The 18,277-nt window shown below is 45.0% G+C and overlaps 1 pseudogene across 1 annotated transcript; it reads left to right on the plus strand.

Moving 5' to 3' along the window:
• The first annotated feature begins 13,862 nt into the window (after positions 1-13,862).
• LOC147207984 (immunoglobulin superfamily containing leucine-rich repeat protein 2 pseudogene) lies at positions 13,863-17,924 on the plus strand (annotated as a pseudogene). The gene is made up of 2 exons (XR_015100524.1): positions 13,863-14,008; positions 14,882-17,924. The product of XR_015100524.1 is annotated as an immunoglobulin superfamily containing leucine-rich repeat protein 2 pseudogene (transcript).
• Positions 17,925-18,277: the final 353 nt, after the last annotated feature.

An 18,277-nucleotide genomic window follows, 5' to 3' on the forward strand; every position in this document is an offset into this window, starting at 1 on the left:
CCAATTACAGTCCATCCAAATGAAAGCAATCTCACAACTCCTCCAGGGAATGTTTTGCAAATGTATAGCCGCTCGCTGCTCACGACCGCTGCACATCCATCTCGTGTGCGAACGAAGTCGAGGAGTCTGGCGCTTGTGGTGCTGCTGCTGCTGCTGGATGGATGGAGGGAGGGGGAGGAGGCGAGGGAACGAGGATAGACGAGGCAGGCAATCTGTGTGTGTCCTTTGAAGCTTGTCTTATGGCTTTTCTCTGTCAGGTCTCTCTCCAGGGACAGGCTGTGGCTCGAGGAGGCATCTGTACACCGAAAAACAAGAGTTGCGGCTTCCAACCTGAAACGTCTCTGCGTAGATGTACTGTAGCCCACAGTCCATAACAAAGTAGATGGCATATATAGACCTCGGCAAAGATAGAGACAATGAGACCTGAGCGGAATCTCGCAAGTATGTTCTGCTACAAACTCGCGGGACACTTCATTAGGTACACACACTGGGTGTCTTGATATCGAAAAGTAAGTGGCGTTGTATTTTGGATGGGAAAAGAAAGTCTTCGGCTGCAGTGCTGTTTCAGTACGTTTGCGGCTGCTCGATAATTGTCATACTGAACTAAATAGTGTTGCTGCAGGGTGTGGCCATGGAATTGCTGCTCAACTTGTCGTTGCTGATTGCTGCCAGTGTTGTTTTTCTTCAGGCCGCAAATGAGTTGTGGCTATATCAACAGCACCACCGCTGGCCGAGGCTGGGTACTGCACCCTCACTTGCATCACTTTTGGAACATGAACTATGCGTCATGAAATGCAAACGGGCTAAATGCATTTGTTTTTTATATTATGGCTTAAAATCTGTACCAAAATGTCAACTTTTAACGCATATTTCAAATTTTTACTTCTTAACATAAACTGAGCAATACAGTAGTTGTATATTTAAAGATTTGCTCGCGACTGATGACGACACCTGCATAAACCTTGGCTATTGTCTACAATAGCATCTGGCAAAATATGCAGTGCAGCAAAACAACAGCCAAATGTCAATGCAAATGTGGTCTTGGGGAAAAAAAAAGAAAAGGAAAGAAAACATTCTCTTCATGCGTAGTCTTTTCCGCTGAGGTCGTTGGCCAAATGCTCATCTTCAACCAGCTGCATGACTGTGGCGGAACTCTGTAGGCCGTGTTTAGTCCCCCAGTGCGGACCTAATATGCTTCAGATCAATAGTAGCTCGCAGGCAGGGCTGACATGTGCACAACAAACAAGAGAAATGTGGCTGCTCTGCTCCTTTTAGTTTCACTCTTCTCCAGAAAGTCAAGCTGCTGCTCTTTTTTATTGCGTTCACACACACACGCACACGCACACACACACACACACACACACACACACACACGCATTCACACACACAAGGTTTATTATGATGCCGTCTGTGTACGTTGTAAATTGTTCTGCACTCATTTTCCAGACATGCAAGATCACGTCAAAACAGTTGATAGTCGCCTAAAATTGTTGACCGTATTTACTACTGAGAAGTCAGAGAATTTGAAAAAAAAAAATTCATCTATTACAATTAAAAATAATTATTGACTATTTTGATCAGCGATTATCCATCCGTCCATCCATCTTCTGATCCGCTTCCCCTCACAAGGGTCGCGGGGCGTGCTGGAGCCTATGCGATGAGTTGTCGAATAATTGATTGATCATTGCACTTCTCCCATTATTTTAATCTGTTGTTGATTATCGTGACCGTGCATACGTGATATTTTGGCCCAGCGCAAGAGGTGAACTCACACACATCCACTCATATACGCTCTCGCATGCCTCATGAGCGGCACACTGACCTGCTTGCTCAAGGGCATCTCATCCGGGAAAGGAATCGGGGGGGGGGGGGGGGGACCACGTCCCATTGCTGGTAAAGGAAATCTTGTGTCACCGAGTGCATTCTGAGCCACTCATCCTTCTTGTGCCAATTTCATCTGAAAAAAAAGGAGTGGGGCACCAGTCACTTACGGTGGATGGGCTTCAGACCAAGAAAACTCACTCTAAGTGTCTCCAATTCCTCTTGTAATGATAATGTTAAAAAGACATCCATCCATCTGTTTTCTCCAGCCCTTGTCCTCATTAGGCATGACCTTTTGGGCAAGAGGCGGGGTACATCCCGGATGCTCGCCAATGGCAGGGCTCATATGGAAAAACAACTCTCATCTGTGGACAATTGAGTCTTCAATTCAGGTAGCATGTTTATGGAATGTGGGAGGGAGCAAGAAGACCAGGAAACCCCCAAAGCAAGCAGAGGGAGAACATGAAAACTCCACACTGGAAGTACTGAGCCAATATCGGACACCGGAAGCTTTGGACTATGTGGCAGACAAAATAAGCCACAAGACCGACAGTAGTCATTATAAACCTCAATAAAAATTGCTCTGAATCTTTTTGTCCTGTCACACATGGCAAAAGGCAGCAATGAAATGCTGTCTGTTGCCAGGCAGAATTCATAAGGCTCAATTGTACAGTAATTACTCATCGAGCAATGATTGTGGCTCCATGCTGATATAACATGAGGAATTATAAGATGCGCGCCTCACCGTTATCCAATTCCGCTTGGTAAAATTCAGTACATATACTTTCTGTGGCATTTTTGTCTGGTGGTGTGCCGTAAGATTTTCCTCATGTAAAATGTTTGCCTTGCCTCACTGAAGGTTGCGAAACAATGCGAAAAGGAATAATTGTCATATTCCAGTCATGGCCACTACATATGGCTGTTTGAATGGCAGGATAAGGGCTGACACTGCTGCCTTATATACTTCCACACCCTGACACTCTTGTGTCAATTTTCTCTTGTATTCATAATGGATATTTATATACCTTTCTCTATTGATCAACTTAGTTCTGATTTATCATTATATTTAATGTTTTGAATTTATCATTTTAACTCTGATTGATGTAGGTTGTTTGTACTATTTTTTTGAAATTGTTTTTGAACTCAGCAAGCGATTTACTCATTTTCAGGTCCGTTTCGAGATTATTCCACAGATTACCACCTCGATAGATACACTTCTTTGCTTGATGTTTGTTCTTGTTTTGAGTTTTTTGAATAAGTTGGTACCTCTTAAATCATAGCTGCTTTCTCGAATTTCGATGTGTGGGTTTTCTCTGGGTACTCCGGTTTCCTCCCACATTCCAAAAACATGCATTGCAGGCTAATGGGACACTCCCGAGGTGTGAGTGTGAGCGTGGATAGTTGTTCGTCGATGTGTGCCCTGCGTTTGGCTGGCTCGTGAGAAGTGGATTAGAAAATGGATGGATGGATATACCACACCCAGACGATTAATAGTAGATTCATACGCTTTTTGTGAGTGCTGGTTTGATTCACATGGCCTCAATAATTGGTGCCTTTTGTATTTGTCCTTTCATTTGTGTCCCCTCCAATCACGTGGCATTTTGTTTTTTAGCTTGATCAGGGACGCAGGAGCCTTATCTGAACACGCCCGCTGCCTTATGTACGACATGTCAGTGATGATTGTTTTCACGCGGCAGGAAGATAGGCCGACGCTGCCCTGTGCAGGCTCCTTGTCAATTCCCCGAGTGCCAGAAATGTGCGTTCACTTTGTGTTATCAGCGGCCAGATTGATTTCTCTGTCCATCTTGTTTGCCCTTCCCTTTGTGCCTCAAAGCTCAATTTAAAGGGGCCTATGATATATTGACGCGCACGTCGCAAATTACCCTGCTAAAAGATGCAAGCGCACAAAGCATCGGGCTGAAATGGATCGCTTCTGTCCTCCCGTCTGTGCGACGGCGCACCGTTGCCGTTCGACGCACGTCCTCGTCGTGAGGCGACACGGGATGCGGTGCGGAGATGAGGCTCACATTTGACAGTCAAACAGCAGCCGTGACACGAAAATAGGATGTCGGCGGTGAGTAATATGAACAAAGTATTTGCCTTTGTGGCAAAGCTTTTCTTTTCGCTGCTATTCGTCTTGAGCTGAGTAACAATAGACCAACAAATACCATCCGTCTCGACAGCACAACCTTGCCTCTCTCTCCGCGCGCATATCCGCACTTTCGTCACAAACCAATTCCTTTACTTTATTACCTCGACAGGTTGTTTGTGCACCCAAAACCTAATTAACAATCTTGCTCAATTAAAAAAGAGGCAATCAGTCTTTACAAGCATAGAAAAAAATAATGAGTGTGTCACTGTGGGATTCAATAAAGTCCAAATAAAATACTTGAGGAAAGCGCCAGCACGGAGCGGTTCTGGCTACGAGAGACCCGCAGACACACCTGAGCTAAGCACGTGCGGTCAAAAGGACAAATGAGTTACTGTAATAAAGGGAGATGTAAAAGCTAGCAGGCTTGTATTGGCTTGACTCCCTCACCCATCAAAATGAAGAGCACAATATGAGCAGCCAAAGGGCTCGAGGAGACCAGGCACGTCTCCGGCATACAGAGGAGCTCGCAGCTAAATGCCAGTCGACTGGAGACATTTATCCCCCCGTAATGTTCCCGTGCTGTTATTACACTCATTCACTCATTGTGAAGTGCAGAGCTGCGAGTTCAGCGGTGTCAGGTGTGTCCAACGGCGTTAAGTGTTGAGTTTTGGATGCTAATTGCCAAACATTTAAACCGTCGTTCCTCGAAAGCTGGGAAGACATTTCAAAGGCCCTACAAAAAAAAAAGTTGTTTTAATGACTACTTTTGAATGGACTCTGACCTCAATCAGGCGTGAACATGAAAAACGTTTCGTACATCCCAGCGAAACTTTTGCTTTTCCTGTTCTATCTAGGCTGCCCTCAAACCTGCCACCAGATTTCTTGCATTTTCAGATGGCGTAATGATGCGTCTCCAACGTTGACGCGAACCTAAAATCGAGAGCGCCGACTTGCATCCAAAATCCTCATTCACTATTTGTCAACTGAAGTTCTGAATCAACTTGAATGGGTTACTCAATGCACTTTTGCGCAAAAACCCCCAAAACAAAACAAAACAGACAGTCCAACAACTGAAAAAGCTTTACAAAACCTCAAATTCACTTACTTGACAACATATTGGAGGGTTGCTTACACCGGCGTATTGACATAGCGTGTCATCCCACGGAAATATTTCCCCTTTTTAGTTTAAAATGTCTTCCTTTAACCTCCAGCCGGTCTTGCAGTCTTCTCTGCTGAATTATTGATGATATCCACATGTTGATTCATATATTTGTCCATTTTTCAATATAGAGAAATTCAAATTTGGAATGCGGGCAAGAAAATGCTCTAAAGTTTACTTACGTATGTATTATAAGTCATTGACCAGTATAATTAATGTGACTCCATCGTATCGGACATTTTGAGGTGAGTCGTGCCTTCGAGGAAAGTCGCGGCAACGTGCGGCTCTGTACAATGTGATCCGGGTAGCATACATCGTCTGTTGCTGGCGAATGCATGTAAATACCTTCATGAATGCAAATGGCACATTTACAATACAAAGCAACAAGCTGAAGAAGGCGAAGGAGCCTGAACGCCCCGCGCTCGCTACATAACAGATGGCCACAAAGCGCTGTAAATCTCCTCACCCAAGGCCAACAACTCTGCCACGATGTGACCCGGCCAGTCAAGAAAAGAGAGAGGGATGGTGTGAGAGTGAAGTCAAGGATGAGTGTGCTCCGGGCCCGGTTCGGGTTGAGCTGTGATTGGTGGACGCGGGTTCGACAGACTATTTGTCGTTGCGCGGTAGCGATAATCAGTGCCTTCCTATCAGTGTGAGCCAGAGTATCCAGGAGCCCCCGTGGGGGATCGAGGCCATCCCTCACTGCTGCTGCCTTCCGTACAAAGTGCTGTACATGGAGCAATTTAACATGCACAATAAACAGTAAGACAAATCGGTAATAAAGACGGTAGAAAGCACCAAACAGTAAAACCAAGAACAAATCTAAGTCATGCTGAGTCGAACGCCAAAGAATACAAGTGAGTTTTAAGACGAGTTTTAAAGATGGGCAGCGAGTGGCTTGCCGAATGTTCAGAGGGAGGTCATTCCAAAGAGAGGGACCGGCAACGGAAAAGGCTCGGTCACCTCTGAGCCTCCGCTTAGTTCTTGGTACCTCTAATAATGTCTGGTCCGCAGACCTGAGGCACCGGGCAGGTGTGTAGGGGGGATGAGCTCAGAGAGGTAAGATGGGGGGTCATTGAAAGATTTGACAGCAAATAATAGGATCTTAAAAATAACTTTAAAATGTATCGGGAGCCAGTGGAGGGTTGCCAGAGGGGGGGGGGGGGGGGGGGGGTTATGTGCTCCCTCTGACGAGTACCAGTCAAGAGGCAAGCAGCAGCATTCTGGACCAACTGGAGACGCTTCATGGAGGATTGGCTGACTCATGAAAGATGAACATGAAAGATAAAGAGCATTACAGTCTTTTTTTTATGCATTGGGGAAACATAAAGACTCGTCATATGAGGTTGGGAACGCTTGATCCGCGGGCCAGCGCAAACCGACAACGGGTTTTGATCATTGAAATCAAGCGTAGTCGAAAACAGCATGATGAGACAATCAAACTGAACACATCTCAATATTCATCTCTGACATCACGGTGCGCATTCAGGACGCCATTTGAATGTTTCCTCTTTCACGTCGCAGAAGCAGTCAGAAAAGACAATTAAAAGTCGTCCAATTCGTGGGGGGAAGCAGTGTATGGGCACACTTCCGGCAGTCACTCGAAAGTCTCTCTGGAACTTCGCACAGCCAATCATGTCATGTCACGGGCGGAGAAACTCGGTGTGAGGGCTGGTCATGATGTAAATTATCCACAGGATATGATTCATTTACACTATTAGGCCTATGGCAAAAGATTGATATGTTTGTTTAATTTTACACTTGATGCATTGGCAGGCATTTTGGGGAACCGCGTATTTGCACGCAAGCAATTTACAAGTCAATTTTCCACAAAGCGTCACCATCAAGTGTAAGCATTAGCGAGTGTTGTTTTCTGTGACCTCTTGATTTAAAAAAAAAAATCTATAGAGGGGCTTTGGACTCACATTAAAAATGTCTCTTCCAGTCTGAACAAACGCCACGTGACTTGTGCCCTCAAATAGCCTGCGTTGCATTCCTCCATGAAAAAGAGCATCACACGACGCTCCCAGCTGATGAGTGCAGAGACGCAACGACGTTAATGGGTTCGTGAGTGCTGTTTTAATTTCCCAAGTGAAGGCGTGGAGGGTCCGTCCTCGTGACCCTGCCGTGTGTCGGACAGCCCCTCTCGAGCTCGACGGAGAAAAACGGCCTTATTAGCCCAGTTCATTAAAATCATTAATAGTCATGAAATGAGAGGCACCAAAGTCCAAAAGGCTTCATGTTTCATCCATATTAATTAGACGCACCCACAAATCTGAAGTGAGGGAAACCAGGCTGCTTCAGCTCTGGGCGCTCACACACACACAAACACACACACACACACACACACACACACACACACACACACACACACCTGCCTGCTGTGGCGTGACCTCCTCACATCCCTCTCTCGACTGTCACCGCTACTAGCCTCCTGTTACCGCTCCCGATTAAATTCCCTTTTAATTAAAAGTGATCACATTAAGAAACTGATGTGCTTAATTAAGCGCACTCTGGTGAAAACGTGTGACGGCTGCAATGTAAAACACCTCCCGTGGCAGGAAGAGGCGTTATATTGCGGACCAGCCCCTCCACCACCCCCCAACCCACCAACCCCTACACCCAATCCTCCACCCTGGCCCCCCATTTTCATCCCTCCACAACCTTGTTTCCTTTCCGAGGCACGGCAAATCTATTGAATTTGAACACGTGTCGTGATTTTCTGGTCAGAGGGACAAAGGTGATGGTATTCAATTTCCATAGCCTCTTTAGTTACATCTAGCGTTAACTGCGGGCAACTACAAGTTGTGTTTTCCATCAACCACTACAGATGTCATCGACAGCCGCGAGAGCCGTATCAACGGACATTTTCAAGGATCTTAATGGCCAGTATTTTGTTTTTTCCCAGACCGATAGCAGGGCTTCATCTTTGACACCTCATTGATATCAATTACCAATACCTCTCATACTTTGGAGATATAAAACTTAATTTAACACAATGACAAAAAAAAAAGTGTAGAAAAACTTTCATTCTGATGCAGATGATGATTGGCAAACTCACACTGCATAGCACCAACTCTTGCGGAAGATGAGCCACTCCATGATTATCTGATACCTTAAAATAAGGCCAGTATCGTCTTGAGATCAATACATGGGAATGGTACTCTCCCATTCCTCATGAATATTATCGCTGTCATTATTATTTTTATTATGGTAGTTGTTCTTTACAGTGGTGTAGAACACTGCAAGCTATTTTGGGAAAAATAAGAACCCAGAAGATTTCGTGATCCCCCACCATGCATGTCATCCAGTAATTAATTGTGGTTTAATGTTAATTTTGCTGTCTTCAAGGCCAGCAAATGTCCACCTGAGGCTTCCACTCCTTTTTTTTTTTGTTTTGTTTTGTTTTTACCATGCGGGTTGTCTGATAAGAGCATTTCTTCTTCATGGGTAAGCAGGCTGCTACAGCAGCTCCAACTCACTCACTCTTTTGTTTCTTTGTTTCTTTTTCCTTTATATTCCACCCTCCACACACACATTTAGTGCTTCTTTTTGTTCAAAATGCATTGTAAGAGAATCTTTTTTCCCCCTCTCTATTCGAATGCTTCACTGACAACTTTTAATAATCCATTCATGAATTGATTTCTTTCTTCTTTTTTTTTAAGAACTGGTGATTTTTTTTCCCACCCGTTAATAAAAATTGAAAAAAAAAGGAGGATTATTTCTGTCATGATTCGGTTTGGGACCAACAGGTGGCACTGTAGGGCTCCCCCTGCAGCTGCACACCTGTTGGTCATTAGGTAATCAGTGCTTTAAAAGGACTCCCAGCCCGACCACTCAGTGTCGGGTCATTGTTGCTGTTTGCTACTGTCATGTTCGTTTGTTTGCTGTTCCTTTGCTGCTTGTATATCTAATATTGGGATGGGTCACTTAATTGCTGGAAAGGACTTGATTTTTCCTCAGCGCTACAAAAAAATATGTAAACAATTCAATTGTCATGATTCGGTTTGGGACCAACAGGTGGCACTGTAGGGCTCCCCCTGCAGCTGCACACCTGTTGGTCATTAGGTAATTAGTGCTTTAAAAGGACTCCCAGCCCGACCACTCAGTGTCGGGTCATTGTTGCTTTTTGCTGTTGTCATGTTTGTTTGTGGCTGTTGGTATGCTACTGTCATGTTTGTTTCAGTCATGTTTTGGTCATGTTTTTGTTATTGAGGGTTTTTAGTTTCTGCATGGTTTTTGTTTGTTATTTTGGATTCGTTTTGTTTTCCTGACTTTGTTTTGGATTTAGTTTTCTGTGTTTTATCAATACATTTCTTCAAATACACCCTGCTCCTCCCTCCTGCCTGCTTTTTGGGGTCCACCACCACCTTGCTACGTGACAATTTCAAATTGGTTGTGCAGAAAAGTGCACAAAGATTGATGCATGAAGGCATCAGAGCTCTTGAAGTCATAATTGTGATTGGAAAAAAGGAAAAGTTCATTCCTATATCCCAAGAGACTATGAACCAACACATACACAAGGTGTATAAATAGAAAGGTATAGTATGCATAAGGGTAAAAGTATTTGATGATATGTCGATTTTTCTTCTTCTTCTTTGTTTTGAAAAATGATCAATTCAAATTGCTACATAATAAGAGGTAGGACTCGATAAGTTATTTACTTGTTCCTACTCCTTTGAGCATACAACTGTGATGATGTGTGTTTTTCTTTTACCGGTACTTACTTTTTAATTTTCCTTTCATAATTTTTGTTTGCCTTTTGTCAATCTGTTATTGTGTGTACTATATATGCTCAATAAACAAACAAACAAACGTAAATTGTGTCCCCGTGTTAAATGAAGATCATCATCAGTTACAAAGCACAAACAGCGCAATATTGTGACCTTAAAAAATCTGGAGTGCATTTTCCAACGATGGTCTTCTGCAGGATATGCCTGCCACTCTTTTCACCTTTCCTTCCCCCCCCTTGACACCCATGCTGTTTTCGGCTTCCCCTCTTTCTTTCCCTCCGTTGTCTTGTTCCTCGTCCTCTGACCGCTCGGCGCTCCCGCTCGCGCTTGCAAGTTATGGTTTGTGGCTGCTGAGCTGACAGCAACAGCACAGGACACGATAAAACTGTGACATCGCTGGCCGGAGAGGATGAGATGAATGCATTTATGTGCGGTGGGAAGGTATGAGAGGGGGGGGCGGGGGGCGGGGGGGGGGGGGAGGTCAGCCGGTGCTCTCCCAGGTGCTTGGAAGCCCAACAAAGTTGGCTCGATCTGTAACGGAGAGAGGAGGTGGAGAGGAGGAAAAGACAATTTGAGCATTTTCATTATGAAACAACAGAATTTTTCATCACCTACTGTGCATATGCATGGATGTACCGTATGAGCTTTTGAGCACTGATCTTTGTCAGGCACATTGTAATGACATTGTATTTATGCTCCAAAAACGTCTATGTACAGGATCCAACACCCCGCGCGACCCTTATGAGGATAAAGCGGATCAGAAAAGGAATGAATGTATGAAAGAGTCCACTCAGAGTTTGGTCACGGGCCGCATCAGTTTTCTCCCCTGTCATAGACATATACATACAGTAGCTTGCTAGATTAATACAGACCATCAAAATTATGTCCCGACACAAGTACTTTTGGCTCTGTAATCGTTTGGACACAAATCAACTCTGTCGTCCTTACGTAACGATGGCAAACACGGGCGGGGATGGAGCGCTACACTTTACAGTGTCGAGTCGTGTAATCAATTCATGATCAACGGGCCGGTAAAAAAGATGGAATTTGGTCCTTTTCTCTCTCGTCTCGAGTATTTGTGTTTCACTTTGTACTTGTGTGTCCACCAAGGACATCATTTATCCAGCAGGCTAGAGGTATTAAAAAAAAAAAAAAACCTGCTGCCGGGCATTGATGGGTCCTCCCGCTGTACCTGTGTTGGATTGGGTTCAGGGGTCACCAGTCACAGGCAATCAGGAGTAAATGGAGCCTGTGTAACTCTAAAAAAAAAAAAAAAAAAGGAGCTTTAGAACAAAGCCAAGGCCATGGGTTTGTGTGCGTGCGTGTGCGGTCTTGCTCGACACCCCTATTTCACTCACCCTTATCCAACGTAACAGGATTTATTCTCCTTTACTTCCAAACGGCTGACCTTGCTCTGACAATCGTTATTTCTCCACGGGATGGCAAACATCCCCAAAAAGACCACTTTTGATTTTAAATGAAATATTTGAGCATGATGCCCCCGCCCCAATCGTAATTGCTCAACGTCGCATGTTCATCTGCTGGCTAATCCCGTTTCAGCGTCTGATTGTCTCCCAGCCTGAAAGATGACGATCACCATGACATGTGGAAAGCAAGCAGTTTGTCATGATTCTGTTTTCGGTCTGGCCAGCAGGTGGCATGAGCGGACTTCGGTACGCACCTGCTGCCAATCTGTGATTAGTAGACTCTGTATTTAAGGACTCATCTGCCGTGCACCTGTTGTTGGAGTGTTGTTTCTTGCATTGCTGTTTTCTCTGCTCATAGACTATTTGGCTATTGACATCGTCGTGTTTCGCGTTTTGTACTCTCGGTACCCCTGCTTTTTGTAAGTACGATTTTTGTTTTGTGATTTGGCTTTTCGCTTGCGTGTATTTTGATACATTGTTTCTAGTTTGTATTCGCGGTCTTTATTTTTCTCCCTTGCCTTTTGTGCAAGCGCTTTTTGTTATTCGTTTTATGTTCCCTCTGGTCCTTGTTTTGACCAGTGCTTTATGTTACCTCTTTGTCGGTGCGATTATTTGCATTAAAACATATTTTTGTTACGGAGACCTTGTTTACGTCTACGTTTTGGGATCCAGACTTAACTCGGCTTGTCAGAGATGTGACACAGTTCAGCCGAGGTATATTCCAGGAGAGGGGTGGGGTGGGGGGGCTCCTATCAGAGAGGCATTAAATGCACTGATCCGCTTGCTTCTTCATAAAGCGTCATCCCATTTCCCAGCTCTGTCAGAGAGAGCAAGCATAACAATTTGCATAATGCAGAGTCTTCACTATGTTAATTCTGTCTGCACTCAGCCGTCTATGAGGCCTGTTTGGACATGTCCCCTCTCTCTCTCTCCGTACATTGTGTGCACGAGTGTGGTTGCCACTATGCCAGCATGTCAATGACTGTGGGAGATTATGAAGGTAAATGAGGCTCTCCAAAGCCCTCCAAGCTCTCCATCCTGCACTGTGATAGACAGTGATACCGCAGGGCATCACAGGAGGAGCAATAGAAGTGCATTACTGCCAAAATCACATTGCTATCCTCCAGTGAGGGGTTTAAGTTACCGGGGAAATGGCAGGAGCACACGGCAGGCGAGGAGGTGGGAATGAGCGGAAGCCTCGGTGCAATTTCCATTGACACATGTGATCTCTTTAATTTTCCAGCTGGGTGAAAAATGGAAGATGACTTGATTAAATTCTGCCTCGGCTGGATTCTGATGCAAAGTGGCACATGGCTGCACTTTTTTTTTTTTCTTTCCCCGATGCCTTTGTATCAAGTTTGAATGTGTATGAGGAGGCAAAGTCTTCCTTCGATCCCGCAAAACCGCTGTAGCTCATCAATCTTTCAGTGTTCTGTCATGCGGGGCCGCGTCAGCGAGAGCCGGCTTTGATCAACGCCGACATAACATCACTGACTTCACTGCCAATGCTCCTTTACAGTCGAGAGAATGATGATTTGATACGATGATGATATTCCAACTTTGCCTCATGCACTTAAAAAGGAGTGAACTCTCTCCATTTGATATCGCTCATTCCTGATAGTAAAAGACATAATATCCATATAAATGCATTTTAAAGAATGGCCATTACGTGCTCTCGGTCTGGAGTCACCTTAATTTGTTCGTGGACAACTATAGGGGACTTAGAGAAGGCGATGAAGAAGAAGATGAAGAAGAAAGTGATGTGCCCATGAAACTAAAGCTGAGCTATTTGCCAATGGCAGATATTTGCAAACGTGACATATAAATCCCAATTATAGTAACACGGTATTGGCCTAAAACACATGAAGATAAACATGAAAAGCAGTGCGATGTATGTTGGTCGGGTCATAAACCAAAGACTTTCCGTCAATTTACGAACCACGCAGAATCACTTCCCTCGAGCATTGTAATCGGCAGGCAACTCACAATAATTTGGGGCAGGGAGGGTTTTGGCAAAGACTCCGGGTGAGCCGACAAGAAAAAGGGTCAAGTACTGTAGGGGGGCTGGAAAATGGTTTACCAAAAGAAACTCTTCAAGCAAACAATGCTTTGACTGCCATCTAGTGGACAATTGGGGGCGTTACATTTGAAGGCAGTCGTAGCTGGAACGTTCGTTGCGGTATGCTGAGGTCACGATTGGCCCCGTGGGAATGGAACAATGGGAGCCAATTGGGTCTCCTTTCCAGTCTTTGAACAGTTAACTCAATTCCAAACAGTTTCAACCACAAATTCAATAATAGTTTGAACGAGTATTAAGACTATTTTTTTAATTAAAAATCATAATGAGACACCATCGTAATATTTTTCAGCAATCCATCGCGCTGAGGGTTTACACAATGAATTACCTCAGCCTGGGTCAATCAAAACGGGACTATGTGTTTTGGTTTTTTTTAATCCTAGAATACGGTTTTTCTATATCATTGGTGGAGAGTGAAAATAAGGATTATATGTTCACAAAGTGATGATGGCGAAGGGGGTCGATTTCTCTTTAAGACGTTTTTTTTTTTTAGGGGGCAAGTCCGTGCATCTATCTCGGTGGCGGGGGTGTTGGGAAGGCGTGAGGGGGCGTGGGGGGGGGTTAACAGCAGAAAGACAGCAAGACGTGTTTTCGTCGTCAGCCTTCTCACTTCAAATCGTCAGGTGCTGTTTGGACTGGAAGAAACGTGGACGCGTTGTCGCAGCACCTCCTCCCGTGGGAGCAAGGAATTGAAGTCTGGTAAGAGAGCTCGCATACACGCCAAGCTCGTCTTGCCTCCCGTCCTCAGCAATCTTTGGCGGCGTCATTAACCGCCACTGGCATCGATCGTGACCGTCTCGGAACGCTCATAGTTTGGCGTTTTGGAACGGTGATACCGGATACGATTTGCCGTGTTTGCAAACATCTGCCGCGCAGCTGCCTCCTCCTCCTCCTCCTCCTCCTGCCCCGACCCTGCACCAAGGACACGCAGCGTCGGAAGAAGCTGTTGCGTAGTTTGAAACCAGACTCTTCCCACTGTTTGTGTCATCTCAACAGAATTGCAGGGCCACAGCAGGAACGTGTGTGATTCGTCACAGTTCGGTGTTGTTTCTCAGTCAGACTATTTTGGACTTTCCCTCTTGTTGTGACCTATTTGTCTTTGATGAGCATGCCACGATATTGACTGCATGCATTGTCAAGAGGAGTTGAATTGTCCTTTTGAATGCCCTGTACAGACAGAATCATCTGTTCTAAATATATCCGCGGACAACGGGGACACAGTAACTGTGCAGTTCCCATCCTCCTTTTTTTTTTTTTCTTAATAGGATGTCAATGAAATGACTTGTCCTCCAAACTAACAACAGCCAACAATTGCTCTGTCACTGATTTGCAATCATTGATTCTCCTTACCCCAGTGACATCAAAGTACAAGAATTTTAGGCCACTTTTGCGCACCCTCTTTCTTGTCTTGTTGTTTACGGATTATTTTTTATGCAAGTCAGCCAGCCATTATTCCTGGTAGGCTATTTTTTTTTTTTATTCCATTTATTTATTTATTTTGACCATGAGACCTTTTTGGTGTGAAACAAGTTTGGTGAATAAAATGTAATAAAGGTTGTCATTCCTTGACAGGAGCTGAAAATGGCCGCCAGAGTGCTGTACTTATCGATGGTGATCTCCACACTCTTCGGTGCCTTACTTGGATGTCCAACAGTTTGTACCTGCTCAATTAAATATGGACGTTCCTTTGCGGAATGCCCCGACAGAGACTTGGTTGAGATCCCAACGGGCTTGCCTCGCAATGTCAACGTTGTTATTTTCTCAGCAAACAAGATCCGTTCGGTACCACGAGGCATCTTTCGCAATGTCACCCAGACGATGTCGCTGTGGATGTCCCACAATGAGATTGTCTCCGTTGAGCCGGGGAGCCTCGCGCCCATGGTTCTTCTTCGTAATTTGGACATCAGTTACAATAAAATGGTCGACTTTCCGTGGAGGGATCTGCGCAATCTCACTGACTTGCAGTTGCTGAAGATGAACCACAACGAGTTGGTCAGTCTGCCCAGAGATGCTTTCGTGAATCTCCAAAACCTGAGGTCCCTTCGCCTGAACAACAACAAGTTCTTGACGATAGCCGAGGGGACGTTCGACGCTTCGGTTTCCCTATCCCACTTACAGATCTTCAGCAATCCTTTTGCGTGCACTTGTTACGTCAACTGGTTTCGAGATTGGCTATCAACGACGAGCATCACCGTCCCCGAGCGGAACTTGATCACTTGCGCAACTCCAGCGACACTTCGAGGAGAAACGATCATGAACTTGCCCGACATCAAATGCGCGCACCCAAATGTGACAATATGGACCGAAGCAAATATTGATGGAACAAGTTTGCACGAGGGCGATGCTTTGGTCTTGAACTGTGAGTCTCAAGGAAACCCGAAGCCATCGGTTACGTGGGAAATTCGCAGTCGAGCACAAGAACTGAACGTATCTTTCGTAGCGGATGACTCGGGTGAATCAAGTATTAGGTCGCTGTGGTCAAATAATTCCGTCCAGATCTTTAATAACGGAACCCTTATTATCTCGCCGCTCAGCGCAGAAGTCGCGGGCAACTACAGCTGCTCTGCCTCAAACGAATTTGGCACTGCAGCAGACTCCCTTTCTGTCCAAGTGGCGCCTTCGCCAAAACAACCATCAGCAAAGGACGCAAAGATCATAAGCGCTCTTTACGGTACAGCCCAGCAATCACTCCAACCAATAACTGCAATGTCTGATTTCCATTCTGTATCCGACCCGGATCTGCCCACTGGAGAGATCACCCCCGAGTCTCTCGAAGAGATAAGAAGTGCATCCAAATGCGGATCGAACGCAAAAAAACGACACATTTCGAGCCTCGTCTCGGACGACGCAAAGGACCACGTGTTCGACTTTGGCGTCATTGCCCTGTGGGTGTCAGAAACGGAGGCAACCATACGACTCAACCCGCTTCTCATACCCGGAGACAAGCGGGCGAACCGGACGGCCGCCATCGTCGGCGCTTCGGAGAGCACTCGCAAGGCCACCGCGAATCACAAGGAGGACTTGGCTTCACGAGGACTCTATCTGTGCGTTACCACCGAGCACAAACACTCACCTGTGCTGTGGTCGCTGGTTAAAGAGGGTCTCAGCACCTACCTGCTCAATGATTTGCGGCCCGGTACCAACTACTCCTTGTGTTTGACCTATAAGGGCGAAGACTGCGAGATGCAAGTGCTCTTCACCACCAAAAAGAAAGTCCCCAATCTGATCATCATCATCTCGGTCAGCATCTGCCTTCTGACTGTGTCCACCGTTCCTCTTCTCGGAGCCATGTGCTTCCACTTGGTGTACAAATACCACAACAAGACATGCAAGTTGATCCTCAAGGCCAGAGACCAGTACCGGATGGAGCGGACCCCAAACACCAACGTCAACATCGCAGCGCTAGCTGAGTCCCGGCGGAATACCGACGTCGATCCGCTGGGCGAAGACGACGGGGCGACCGAGAGTTTGGATGGAGAGAAAGAGGCGGATACGGAAGAAAGCGTCATGACGGAGACCGTCACTTTGTCCCTGTCAAGAGGGAATTTGGATGACTGCGAGGTGGGATCAGACTTCAGCGATCGGCTTCCTTTGGGGGCCGAAGCTGTCAATATCGCAAGAAATTAGAAATACGACAAAGTGCACTTGGTCAAATGTAAAGCTTCTGTTGTTTCACTTTGTGCCAGTGACGTTCGCCACATTTGTGTGTTGTGTTTTGTGGATGCGCTCTCGTGCCGACTGAAGGACCAAAAAAAAAAAAAACTTACCACTCACTCATTAGACAATCAGACAGTGTTAAGAAAATAAGAGTAGAGACACCCCATTAAAAAAAAAAAAAAAAAAAAGCTTGTCTATTGCTATTGCTGAGAGACACCCTTTGAACCAAACAAAGTGGCCTATATTGCGAAACAATACGTCTAGAAAATTGCAAATGTGTAGCAAAAAAAAATAGATAAGAGTAAAAGATGACAATGTCCCATATGTAATCCATGTACAGTGTCTTCTTATCAGGATACTTTGAAGGATTTTTCACAGCCATCTGAAAAAACATACAGCCGTGTTCAGAATAACAGTAGCGTGTTTTAAAAATACCAAGCAAAGCTCACCCTTAAAATCACGTTTGATGTGTTTCTTCCGGGACCTTAATGATGAAGAATTTGTGGGCAAAAAGAATTGCAGAATGTAGAATCACCCTTGGCTGGAATATCACGAAACAGGTTTCAAAAGTTGGTTGTGAAGCTACTGTCAGGCACGCTTGCTATCCAAAAAGATATTCAGTGATTCACTGCAAACCGCTTCCGCAACCGGTTTTCCGTTTTTATGTTCAATTTATTATATATATATAATATATATATATATATACCAAACAAAGTGGCCTATATCGCGAAACATATGTATATATATATATATATATATATAGAGAGAGAGAGTTTTTTGCTGACACTGCTATTTTTGAAAAGCCTCATATTCCCTGTTGGTTCTGAACACAACCAACCATTGCGTTGACATGTAACATGACCTAAATGGTGAGTTGCTGTTCAAAATATTTTTTGTTATCATTTAGTGCAATTGTTTCGAAAACAGTACAAGTAAAAAAAACAAAACAGTGAAAGTACTCATGAGTGTGTGTTCAGTCCAGTTTTAACACACACACACACACTTTTGATTGATTGACTGATTGATTCTTTCAAAGTCGCCTATCTCAGTAAAGGTTGAACCCTGGTTGCCTTTGTGGCACGTGCCGCTTAAATAACGTGCGGTAGCAAGAAGCTCGCTGATGCTCTCCTGTCGTGTTTTACCAAAAGTGGAACTCTGACCTCATTCATCCTGTTGTCATGCCGCAATTGATCAGTCCCGATCAATAGACGTGCATGTGAGTTTGGAAGAACAACAGGCCTGTGGACTCCTGCACTTGTACGAAGGGCAACGGACAGCTTCGGTATCAACCAAGAGAATGAAGGCTGACTC

Source organism: Hippocampus guttulatus, chromosome 3 (genome assembly GCF_054856545.1).
Source record: "Hippocampus guttulatus isolate MCC_2025c chromosome 3, RoL_Hgut_1.0, whole genome shotgun sequence".
NCBI lineage: Eukaryota > Metazoa > Chordata > Actinopteri > Syngnathiformes > Syngnathidae > Hippocampus > Hippocampus guttulatus.